Source organism: Furipterus horrens, unplaced genomic scaffold (genome assembly GCF_987537825.1).
Source record: "Furipterus horrens unplaced genomic scaffold, mFurHor1.1.pri manual_scaffold_1, whole genome shotgun sequence".
Lineage (NCBI taxonomy): Eukaryota > Metazoa > Chordata > Mammalia > Chiroptera > Furipteridae > Furipterus > Furipterus horrens.
The window spans coordinates 88,464,521-88,476,266 of NW_028327171.1; the positions used below are offsets into that span (position 1 = coordinate 88,464,521).

At 37.3% G+C, this 11,746-nt stretch overlaps 1 pseudogene; it reads right to left on the bottom strand.

The window, feature by feature from the left end:
• Positions 1-11,076: 11,076 nt before the first annotated feature.
• On the bottom strand, positions 11,077-11,502 carry LOC150021446 (spermidine/spermine N(1)-acetyltransferase-like protein 1 pseudogene; annotated as a pseudogene).
• Positions 11,503-11,746: the final 244 nt, after the last annotated feature.

Here is an 11,746-nt window from a genome sequence, read left to right on the forward strand (position 1 = left end):
AGGCTTAGACGGACACGCTAGGTCTTCCTCTACAACTATAGAGGAATACAACTACTTCAAAACAAAGGATAACTAGAAATTCCAGAAAATAAAACTACACGGAAGCCCAACATATGAAGTTATAAACCAGCGGTGCCATTTGGGCAGGTAAGAGTTAAAGAGGGCAGCGCTGTTTGCGGAGCCCCGGGCGGGGGTGGCGAAAAATCCCGGAGGCAATCAAGCCCCTGGCGTGCGCGACTCCGGGCGCTGGGGAGAGCAGCCGCAGCATCGCCTTGAACAGTGAGGCCCAGGGGGGCGGGAGGACGGATCCCGGTCTCCTAGCTGAATAACTGTGTGAATCCATCTTGGACCCCCGCCCCCAAAGAAAGCACCACAGGGCTGCGAAATAGGTCGCGGACAGGCAGGCGCCAGCCGGTCACTGAATTGTGACGCGTACACAGGCACTGCCCCCTACAGCCGGCCCAGGAAAACAAAACGCATCTGTCAAAATGTGGCAGACAACTATAGAAATACCGGTGACACAGCTCACCAGGCAGCAGATAGAGAACCTGACAGATGAACAGATAAGAAACCTGTCAGAGGCTCAGTTCTGGGCCATTGTTATCAGGTGGCTTACAGAATTCACAAAAGAGCAGGAAAAAGATATGAAAGAAGCGAAAAACTTTCATAACGAAAGGAACAAAACCACATACGAGACAGACGGTGAGGAATCCAGAGTTCATTTCAACAAACTGGAATATGGAGAAGGAACAAGCAGTCAACCAATGCAGCGAGAGGAAATAGGAAGCAACAATGAGAGGACCAGAAACCTCTGGGACAGCTATAAAAGGCCCAACATAAGAATCATTGGTTTGCCAGAGAATGAGGAAGATGAACTAGAACTTGAAAAATTAAGTGAAAATATAATAAAGGAGAACTTCCCAGACTTGGGGAAGGGAATAGACATGCAGGTCCAGGAAGCAAGGAGAGTTCCCAAGAGACTGGACCCAGGGAGAACCACTCCAAGACACATTATAATCAAAATGTCAAAAATTAAGGATAAAGAGAGAATCTTAAAAGCAGCAAGAGAGAAGAAAAGAATTATGTACAAAGGGGTCCCAATTAGACTATCAGCTGACTTCTCAAGGGAAACCCTACAGGCAAGAAGAGACTGGCAAGAAATATTCAAAGTAATGAAAATCCAAAACCTACAACCACGAATACTCTATCCAGCGAAATTGTCATTCAGAATAGAAGGACAGAGAAAGTGTTTCCAGGACAAAATAAAACTGAAAGAGTTCATTAGATCCAAACCACTGTTATATGAGATGTTAAAGGGACTGGTTTAAAAAACAGAAGCTAGGGAGATGAAACAAAGGCAAACGAAACAGGCAACGAGAGTGGAAAAGGAACTGTGGGTAAGGGAAGCATAGTGGGAGGAGGTCAACAGGGAGGGGGAGTGGGGAGAGGGAGGGAGATGATATAGGAATTGGGGATCATGGTAGGAGGGAATGGAATAGACGGAGAGAGATTGGGAGGAACTGTATGCACAACTAATGGACATAATCTAAAAGGGGGGGACAACTGGAGGGAGGGGGGCCACCGGGTGGAGGGGAGCAGAGGGAAGGGAAATTGGCACAAATGTAATATTTTAATCAATAAAACACATTAAATCTGAAAAAAATAAATAAATAAAAGGCAAAGTCAGCGAGAAGCATTTAGATAAAACTGACTTTAAACCTAAAATCCTTATTAGATAGAAAAAAATGGAAAACATTAAATGAAAGGTTAGTGTTTGTTTTTTTTTGACAATAAGAAAAATTTTTTGTGCACTTAATTTTTTTAAGGTCCTTACAAAACTACCAGGGCTGCATCCTACAAGCATATTTTCTCAACTTTAACCCAGATGATAGTGGTGACATTTTCCTTACTCTGCTCAAGTTTGAAGAAAGCCTGAAATAGATCAGAACTGAACACAGGGGGCTCTGCCAAATTATAAATCTGCAGCCCCAACAACTCTCGAAGTCATTTGAAATATTGGACGCACAAGTAGTAGCATAATTACCCACTGCTTTTCAAAGGCATTTTTAAAGCTTAATGAAGGATTATCTTGGATGAAGTCATGCACTAACAAAGTCGAACATTTCTGCTTCTTAAGGGAAGTCATGTTCAGGAAAGTAGTACATTTTACTCCGGGATTAGGCTGGGAAAGGAAATTGGGTTTATGCTTGACTAATACAATTCACAACATCCCCTGGCATCTATATCCACTAACTAGAGAGTAAGAAAGAGGAAGGAAATAAACATTATGCTCAACTTTGTGTTCAAACTTTAGCTATCCCCAAATCCATAATCAGAACTGTAGTCTCTTTCACTGGATTGGAAGACAAGCATTCTCATTAACAAATGTTTTATGAGCATCCTGTGAGTAAGTCCCATTATACTAAGCATTGTTTAGGGTTTCTGAATTCTGCGGAAATACTTAAATTGCTTCTAAAAGTGCTGGGAAAAGAGTGGTTGGGCATAGAGTGATGGCCGTGGTAGCGGGAGGCACTCCTGACCACTATTGTCAGCTGAGCTTTAGATCCTCTTCTCCCCCACTTCCTCCCAACCCCCTCCCCCTCATCCTTCTCCCCCATCATAAACTAATAGTTAAAAAAGAAATAATTTCCTACACATTAGAGAACTCTGGCTCAATTGAGTATCACAGGATCCATTCAGCTGAAATTTTCTTTCTTCTATTTCAAATTTTGGCTAAAGGACGAATATTTTAAAAATCAAATCTAAAGTTTTTGATATATCTGGGTTGTTTAAAACTTACACGTCTATTACATTTTCCCAGTTCTCTTTACTGAGCAAACCTGACACAGGGAAGAGCTATTCTTACTAGCTTCTACTACACTCGTGCTAGTTCAGGGGATCACATTCATGCCTGCCCAAAATATTGTTTCCAGATGACTCCTGTAGTTTATTCATTAAACATCATTCTTTAGATGTGTAATGCCAGAGTTCCAAACTGAGGAGCTGTACTTGTGTTTGTAATATTCGGAAAAGACCACCCAGAGGACCAGCAGATGTGGACGTGCCATTTATTACTTATGGTACAGGGGAGTGCACCAATGGCGGCGGGTCTGTGCACCAGCGACTACCCGCGCCTCCAGCCATGGTGCTGCTTATAGGGTCAGGGAGGAAGTAGTGTGTGAAAATTCTACACTTTTGTGATAAATACAGGAGCCTTGAGACACAGATGCCTTGGTAGGACCGGGACATCCAGATACAGACTGGTTTCCTCGTTCCTTATGGCTGCGGACCAGGGAGCCACCTGCTCTGTGAGGTCGTGGAGGGGCCATGTCCTGAGTTCCCCACAAGAAGTCATACCAATGATTTATTTCTTTACCAATTTTTTCTGATATTCTCTTTCACTTTTTCTGCCGTCTTTAATCTTTAATCTCACTTTTACCTAATGCAATTCTTTAACACCAGTTCGCTACATTTTCCTTTTTTCTATTCCATAATATCGATTTTAAGAACTTCAATGGACCTGCTAACTTTAAAGTTTTTTAACATGTTTTACTCCAATTAACTTCAGCTTTACTCTTTCCCTTTTGAGTTGTATTTTTTATACTATATATTGGCCTAGGATTTTTTAGTCACAGTTGAACTAAATTCAAATCAAATATTATTAAAGAAAAATATTGATTAATGAAACTGTGAAGTTGTCATGACTGGATCATTTTTCAACCGAGAGTGTCAGTAATCTATTTTTTTGTTTTTCCCGATTTTTGATTATGCTTTGCTCTGTGCTATTTTTAGGCATAAATGCTGAATATAATGACAGAAGTAATATCTTTTCATCCAGCTTTATGGATCCTTGTAGAAGATATCTATTAAACATATCCTCCAGTATTCATATCAATCAATGATAAAAACATCCATTTTTCTTGTTTGACTCATCAAACAAGATCACCAAACAGAATAAATAATTGATAGCTGCCTGAAATAATTCCTTTGAAAAGGAGAGCCAAGTATGTTGATCGGTATATCAGATTCTTATTGCTACTATGACAGATATCACAGACTTAGCAGCTTAAAACAATAAAAAATCATTCTCTCAGAGTTCTGGAGATCAGAAGGGTGAATAGTATTACTGGGCTAAAATCAAGTTCTTGGCAGAGCAGTGCTTCTCTTTGAGGCTCTTGGGGAGAAACTATTCTCTTGTCTTTTCTAATGTTCGGAGTTGCCTGCATTCTCTGGTTCCTGGCCCCTTCTGTCTTCAAAACCAAATGCATAGCATCTTTAAATAGGTTTCCTATATGACCATTGCTTCCATCATCTCTTTCTCTTACTGGCTCTTCTGCCTCCTCTTATAAGGAGCCTTGTGACTACAATGGGTCCACCTATATAATTCAAAATAATCTCCCCAAAATTCTTCATTTAATCATACCTGCAATCAATGTCCTTTTTTGTTAGGTCACGCAACATAGTTATAGGTCCCAGGGATAAGAACATGGACATTTTGAGGGCCATTTTTTTCTGCCTGCCACTATGAGCAGCCTTGGAAACAGCTTTCCCCTCCTGCTTAAGAATAATAATGTTCTTTGAATGGCAACCCCCCAAGTGGGAACATGTTTGTGTTCCCCCTAAATTCATATGTAGAAACTCTATCCTCCAGTGAGACAATGTTAGGAAGTGAGGCTTTGAGAAGTAATTAGATTTAGATGAGGTCATGAGCAAGGAGCCTCTATGATGAAATTAGTGTCCTTAAAGACATGAACTAGGCTAGGGCTTTGTTGATTCCCTGCCCTGTGAGGACACAGCCATTTGTAAACCAAGAAGTGGGTTCGCAGAACCTGACCATGTTGGCTCTCTAATCTTGGACTTTCTAGACTCCCAACCAGAAAGAAATAAATCTCTTTTGTTTCTGTTGTATTAAATGTGAGATGACCGAGGATGCTGAGGTAATTTCAGCAGGAAGAATGTGGATGAACGGGGGGCTGCTGCACGCTCAGGCAAGTCAGCACTGAGCAGAGCAAGCACCATCCTTTTATTGAAATCTGAGGGTGGCAATTACAGGATACACACCATATTGCATAAAGAGGAAACAGGATGCCAGGGTTCAAACATTAACTACTTTAAGTACAAAACAAAACTATAAGTCCTTAAGGCTAAGCTTCAAACAAGATGATAAGAGAAGGGAGTAATGGAGTACTCAGCAACGTCTCTTTATTCTCAGGATACCATAGCTCAGTGGCCTGGAACAGCTTGCAGCTGCTGGCGTTAGGAAGTCCAGCTTGCTTATCTGAGTCACAGGACACCTGGTCAGGGGGGCATAAAGAAATGCCCCTACCCAGAGACTTGATTTCCACCAACAGTTTCAGCTCCCCAGCCCATGATGTTTGTTACAGCAGCCTGAACTAAGGCAGGATAAAACACTTTCTTAAAGAAACAGAAGAATTTCCAGAAGGAACTGAAGTATCCTTACATAGCTCTTTTCTAATATTTTTTATCCATCTTTAGCTGACACACATCATCTGGCATTCTCAAGAGATAATTTAGAAGTCTCAATATTATTCAGAGTCGGGCAAAGTAGGTTTACAGTTGTTTGCATGGTAAATAATACAATAAGTAATAAATGATAATACAAGTATAAACTCTTACCCATCCTCACAACTGTAAACCTACTTTTGTCACACTCTGTACATAAACTCTCACTCTCAACAGATGACTTTACTTTCTAATCTGAAAGGTAGGTGTTATCACATTATATAGCCTTAGAACATCGCCATGATTTCATTCGTTTACCCTTAGTTTTCATTACTATATTCATTTCTTTGTATCAACTGACACTAAAAGATTCCTAAATTTTTATCTCTATCCTAGATTCCTCTACAGTGACTTATTTTCAATATCTGCCGAGCATTATTGCCTGAATGTCTCATTAACATCCTTATATCTGTATTTTCAAAGTCAAACTCATTATCTCTCTTCTAAATTTTTTTCTCTTGGATTTCTCTATTAATGACACTATCCTCATCAAAGCTGAAACCCTGGAGTTATCTTTGTCTTCTCCCTTTTTTGTTTCATTTTTAATTGCTTGCTAAAATTTAGTATAATCTATCTCCTAACTGCATAGAGCAGTATCTTAATTCTCTTTATCTCTTTTTTGAAACACTACAATAGACTTGCTTTCCATGTTTCTCCCTCTAACTTCAACCAATAAATATTTCTAAAATGAGATTATGATTATACTTTTTAGCATCTCAAAATTCTTCAAGTGCTCCTCAATGCATTGAGAATTAAATAATGATCATTTATAGTTGCATGATAATGTTTACAATTAACAAAGCACTTTGCATCATTATCATATTTTTCTTTACAGAAATAGGCTTGTAAAATATTTAGATTTTATTATGAATGAGGAAACTGATACACAGTATACAGAGGTGGGATTTTTGGATAGGCTTATTTGTTAAGCGATAGAGGTTTACATTATTATCTATTGTACTCAAATCCACTCTTCTTTGCAACATAAACTCTTCTCATTTAACAGTTCAGTATCTTCCATTGAGAAAGGCTATTGTACCTCTCTGATCTTATATGTCATCACTATCATTTCATAATCAAATTCTACTGCTTAAGCCTCTCAATGCTGAATCATCATATTATTATTTCCTTGTAAAATTCACTCCATCTCTCTCTTCCTTGTTATCCTATGCATTCCTCTGCCTCTTCATGGACTCCCCTGTGTTCATTTAATGTGATCTCCCTCGTGCTTTTACTCTTGTTTTGTGTGGGTGTGTGTGTGTGATTTTCTTATTTGGCCATAAGCTTTTAAAATTATATGTATTCTATAAGGTCCTATCTGTACAAATCACTTAGTATATGTATTGAGTGATTAGTACAGACAGGACCTTTCATATGTGAGCTATTCAGGATACAAATGTTAATTAAACATATTTTATTCCTGTCCATGCTACGTTTAAAGGAACATGAGAATTCCTGCACTGAGTTTAACCCCAGCACTCTGTTTTTAGCAGGAAAAAAATGTATTACAGAAAAAATATTATCCTGACACTTGTTAAAATAGTAGGAAAATTTCATCAGGTCTTTTGCAATAAGTGTCAAAATTATTGCAATAGGGAAGAGAGGTCAGGTTCAATTCTGAATACAGCAAAGACAACTGGGGATTTATAACAGAAGAATGAAGGAGTCAGTGGCTGAAAAATTACTAAGAAGAGACATCAAATGTAAGGAGATGTTTGCTAACCTGACCTAATAGAAATTTTGCTGAAGGCAGGTCACGGTTATTAGATATCAAGAGTGGGTGATTATGACTAAACTGACTTAGCAGGATTATTGCAGCAACTAGACTAGGCAGGCCAAAGACGGGGGCTAAAGATTTCAAAAAGAGGGCTCAGAAGGGCTTGCCTACAGCTTGGTAGGATAGGAGAGAAATAATGGTTTCCTTCTCCTAAGCTTTCATCCACACACACACACCCACACACACACGGACACACGTTTTTCAATATGAATTAATGAGTAATGACTTTTGTTGAACTCCTTGCAATCCATTTGTAGTTACATCTCATATTAGTCCCAAGATGTATTATCTGTTTCATGAGGGACAGCCTCTCACAGTACCAAGGGATGCTTAGTTGTATATTATACTAGGTAGGCTTGCAGAGGTGCCCTATGCATAGTGTCCTTACTCTTCTTGATAGTAATCCCTTCTCCTAGAGTTTGCCTTTCATGGCTAAAGAATCCTCGCACAGTATCTCTTCCTATTGTTTTTTTCTGCATTGTTTTTTAAACCTTTTTCTATTTAATTTAAGCTATCTAATTCTGTGACAATTAAAACTTTAAACATTTCTCCAGGTGGCAAAGCATCAAAATAATTTCAAAGTTTGAGATAATATCTTACGTTCTTTTCAGCATGACATATGCTAATGCTTGACATTTTAGTGTATCCTTGATCAAGTCAAATTTTAAGTATTTATTGTTAAAACTGAGGTGAGGTCTTAATGTGATAGCTTAGAGTTGACAATTATAATAGAAATTACTTTCTCATGCTCACTATTTCCTCATACCAATAGTCCTCTGCCATGTGTATATGCACTCAAAATTTTGTGAAGACTATTATTTGATCTACTGCAGTAAATTAATACTAATTTCCTTTACCTTCGTTTCAGGTCATATATTCTGATATTTTAGTTATCTTACAAAGTTTTGCCTTGTTAACATTGCAGGATGATATATATAATTGAGAGATCACCTTTGCACTTCTTCATAAAAATATTATTTTGATTTCACTTAATTTTATAAATTTAAGTATATACAAAAGCACAGAGATCGATGTTCATATTTATTCACCATTAAGTTTTTTTAAACCTTAAAATTTTATCATAGTATCTTCATGTTTTTAAAGAAGTAAAACAGTATGGATTTATTTTACATCTTTTTGTTTCTCTTCTAAAGCATAGTTTCCTCATCTATTTCCTAGAAATACCATTTTGTTATACTTGTTTCCCAACAAATATAGGAAGTCTTGGGAAGTTAACAATATGCAGTTTCTCTGGGTCAGGTGACCATCTCTCTAAAAAGAACTTCTACATTCTTATCCTTTCTAAACTTCCCCATGGTTTTCCAGAAAGACAAATGAGTCTTTTCAAATTATGGGCATACAATCATGTTTGATTTTCATATGTCACATGGTCTCACCTCTTATTTCAGTTTTTACATTACAATTAACCAACCATCTCCAGGGCAAACATATCTTAAGAAAATGAAATGTCATTCTAGTTCGGCCTATGTGACAGCAGAAAACTTACCTCTAAATTATAATCAAGAGTAGGTCACATGCTGAAAGAATGACAGGAGAACAAAAGCTGTGAGTATATTAGATTGTCACCAGATTTATCTTTTTCAGGCTAAATTAACTTAGGCAATAATAATTTAAAATATCAAAAATACATTTTTAAAATGGGGTTTCAGCAGCTTATCTGACCCCGTCATGAGTTTCAGGTATAATCATAATGATTCATATAAGGAAAACACATTTAAAATTAAAAGGAAATAATATATTCTAATCTCTATTGATATAAAAGATAAAATCTCCAAGTAAAAATAAAACTTTTAAATCTTTAGAAATAGAACAATTAAAGTTAATCAATGTTCATTATCTTTTATTTTCTCTACATTCCTGCTAATAAGAGTGACCAATGGAAATGAGAAATGGCAGCGGCAGGTTACAATCAACAATAACCTGTGTCTGTGCACAAATATCTACAATAGAACAGCCAATGCCACTACTCAAGGAACCATTATAACCAACATAACAGAGCCCATAAAAAACAAATCTGTACATGTTAGGAGATTACTCATTATTCCTTAATAATGACCATTAACAAATAATAATATAATTATTATACAGAAGTTGAAAAAAATGTACCCACCAAGGCCCATCTCGATTTACCCCACTATTACATCAGCAAAAACAAATGCAATGTGTAAAACGCAGAACTGAAATGTGACACTGAGCATTTGTTTTTATAAGACTGTATTCACAGCAAAGGGAAAACTGCAGTTTTTAAATTGTCAGGATTACTCCTATACTCCATGAAAGAATTTACAGAGAAAAAGTCTTTTCCACTGTGCCTAAAAGCTTTTCTGCAGTTTCTCTATATTGGCTTCATCTAGTTGACAGGTAAAGTGAAGCCAATAAAAAAAAGCTAGTCAGGAAGGAAATATTTTTATCTACCTTACAAAGTTTCTTTCAGCTGGTCTAAGAATCAAATCAATGTGAAACAGATTAACAGGGAAAAAAAGCATATTTGATTTCATATGTATGGAGCCCCACACATATGAAAGGTTCTAAACAGGTAAAATAAAGTAAATATGCCATCTGGAACCAAGGAATAAGATAGGGGCCTGGGGCTTTGGAGAGGAGGAGGGTAATTCGCAGGATGGCAAGAAGAACAGATGTTCAATAATTAGGTGTTTGCCCTGCCATACAGATAGTTGAAAAAAGAAAGAAAGAAAAAAAATTCTTGTAATAACTCTTTCTCTAGGGAAGGCCCTCAATTTAAATTCTTTAAAGAAGAGGTAAAAGTTTCTCTTGAGCCTGCAGGGTCTAGATAGCATTTAGCTCAAAATAGGCGTCATGCTGTAGTAGCTCATCTTGTTGGCTGGGAGGTGGGGGCGCTGTTCTGAATGCCTTTTTTACCTAGGTAAGCTTCTGGGATAACAATTAAGGACCTAATCTGGACATTTTTCAAAGTACTAGTTACTCAGCTAGGTGATAAGGACACAAGAATAAATACAGGGTATGCTTTATAAAGGATAGAAGAAACAGAAGTGTTTTAAAATAGCAACATTTCAATAGGCAAAGGGCTTTAGCAGAGCTGGTGTTAGGGAAGCTTCAGGTACATTTCTGTTTCATTTAATATATGTGTGGACCAAGGGAGTACAAAAGAAGGATTTTCAAATAGAAAAAGTAAAAAGAAAATGTTTAATAAACTCTATATTAAACAATATTATTCATTTTAAGAGAACTATAATTTTAATTGCATAATCTCTCTAATCTTCTCAATAGCTCTACTAAAGAGTGACATATGTCTAATTATTTTTTTTACAACCACCATTTGAATTCGGAAACATGGATTTAAAAAAAAATTTATCTACACAAAATTACACAAATCTATACCTCTACTTTTTAAATATTTTGTAATAACTTTCATTGTATAAACTATCAGCATAAAGTGAACTAATTTCAAACAGAATGGCAAGTTACTTTGTATGTTTACTTTTCTAAATGGTGGAAAACAATTTTATTCTATTCATTGTTCATAAAGTTTTGAAAGTTTTATATATATAAATCCCTTGGCACCAGTAGATGCTAGTATGTTATACTTCTCAGGCAGTCAATCTAGGATTGAGTCTTGAGTAATTTTCATAACTTAATGTTAGATTTTAAAAATGGAGGATTAAAATAGAAGAATTTTTTTTTTCACTTGCTTTTATTGTTCAACACTCCAAGTCAGACTGCTGTGGCACTCAGGTACCACTGGAATGTTGGGACAAGTGGTGATGAGCGCTCTTTCATGGTTCCCTTGCCAGGCACAGGAGTGTTTGTTTGTTAATCCGGAACAGATAGCGGCCATCCCTGCAGAAGAGTACGACAGCTCCGTGACGAGTGTTGCAGTCAATAGAAGATTCGTTCCAAATGATGGCATGAAAGTGCATGCAGTTACATGCGCTTCCGACAGCTATCTGACTAAGCCTCTTCAGCATTGCAGTTCCAATGTCTAGACCTCGGTAAGTGTATGTGACGTAGAAGTCCTCTATGTAAAGTGACTTGCCAGTCCAGGCATCATATGTAAAGCGGTACATGGCAAACCCAGCAGTTGCTTTGCCTGATGCTGTTGGTTGATGGAATACTTCTGCAATCTGGCAATAGAAAAGGGGGTTGTCTCCAAAGCCATCCCTGAATAAATCGTTTGCTGTTAACTTCACTATATTTGACATGTTTTCAGAGGTAGCCGATTCCTTAGTTAGGTGCAGAATTCTTATGCAGTCTCGAGCCTCTGCAGGTCTTATTTGGAAACAGTTCTGGCTTGGCTGCTTACTGCGTGGTTCCTTACTGCAGAAGAATTATTTATTATATTAAATATTTGTCTTTCTCTTCTAGACCTAATTTTTAGTTCACAAGTTATCTTCCATACATCATTGATGCAGGGATTTGTAGTTAAATTGAAATGCAACATAATCT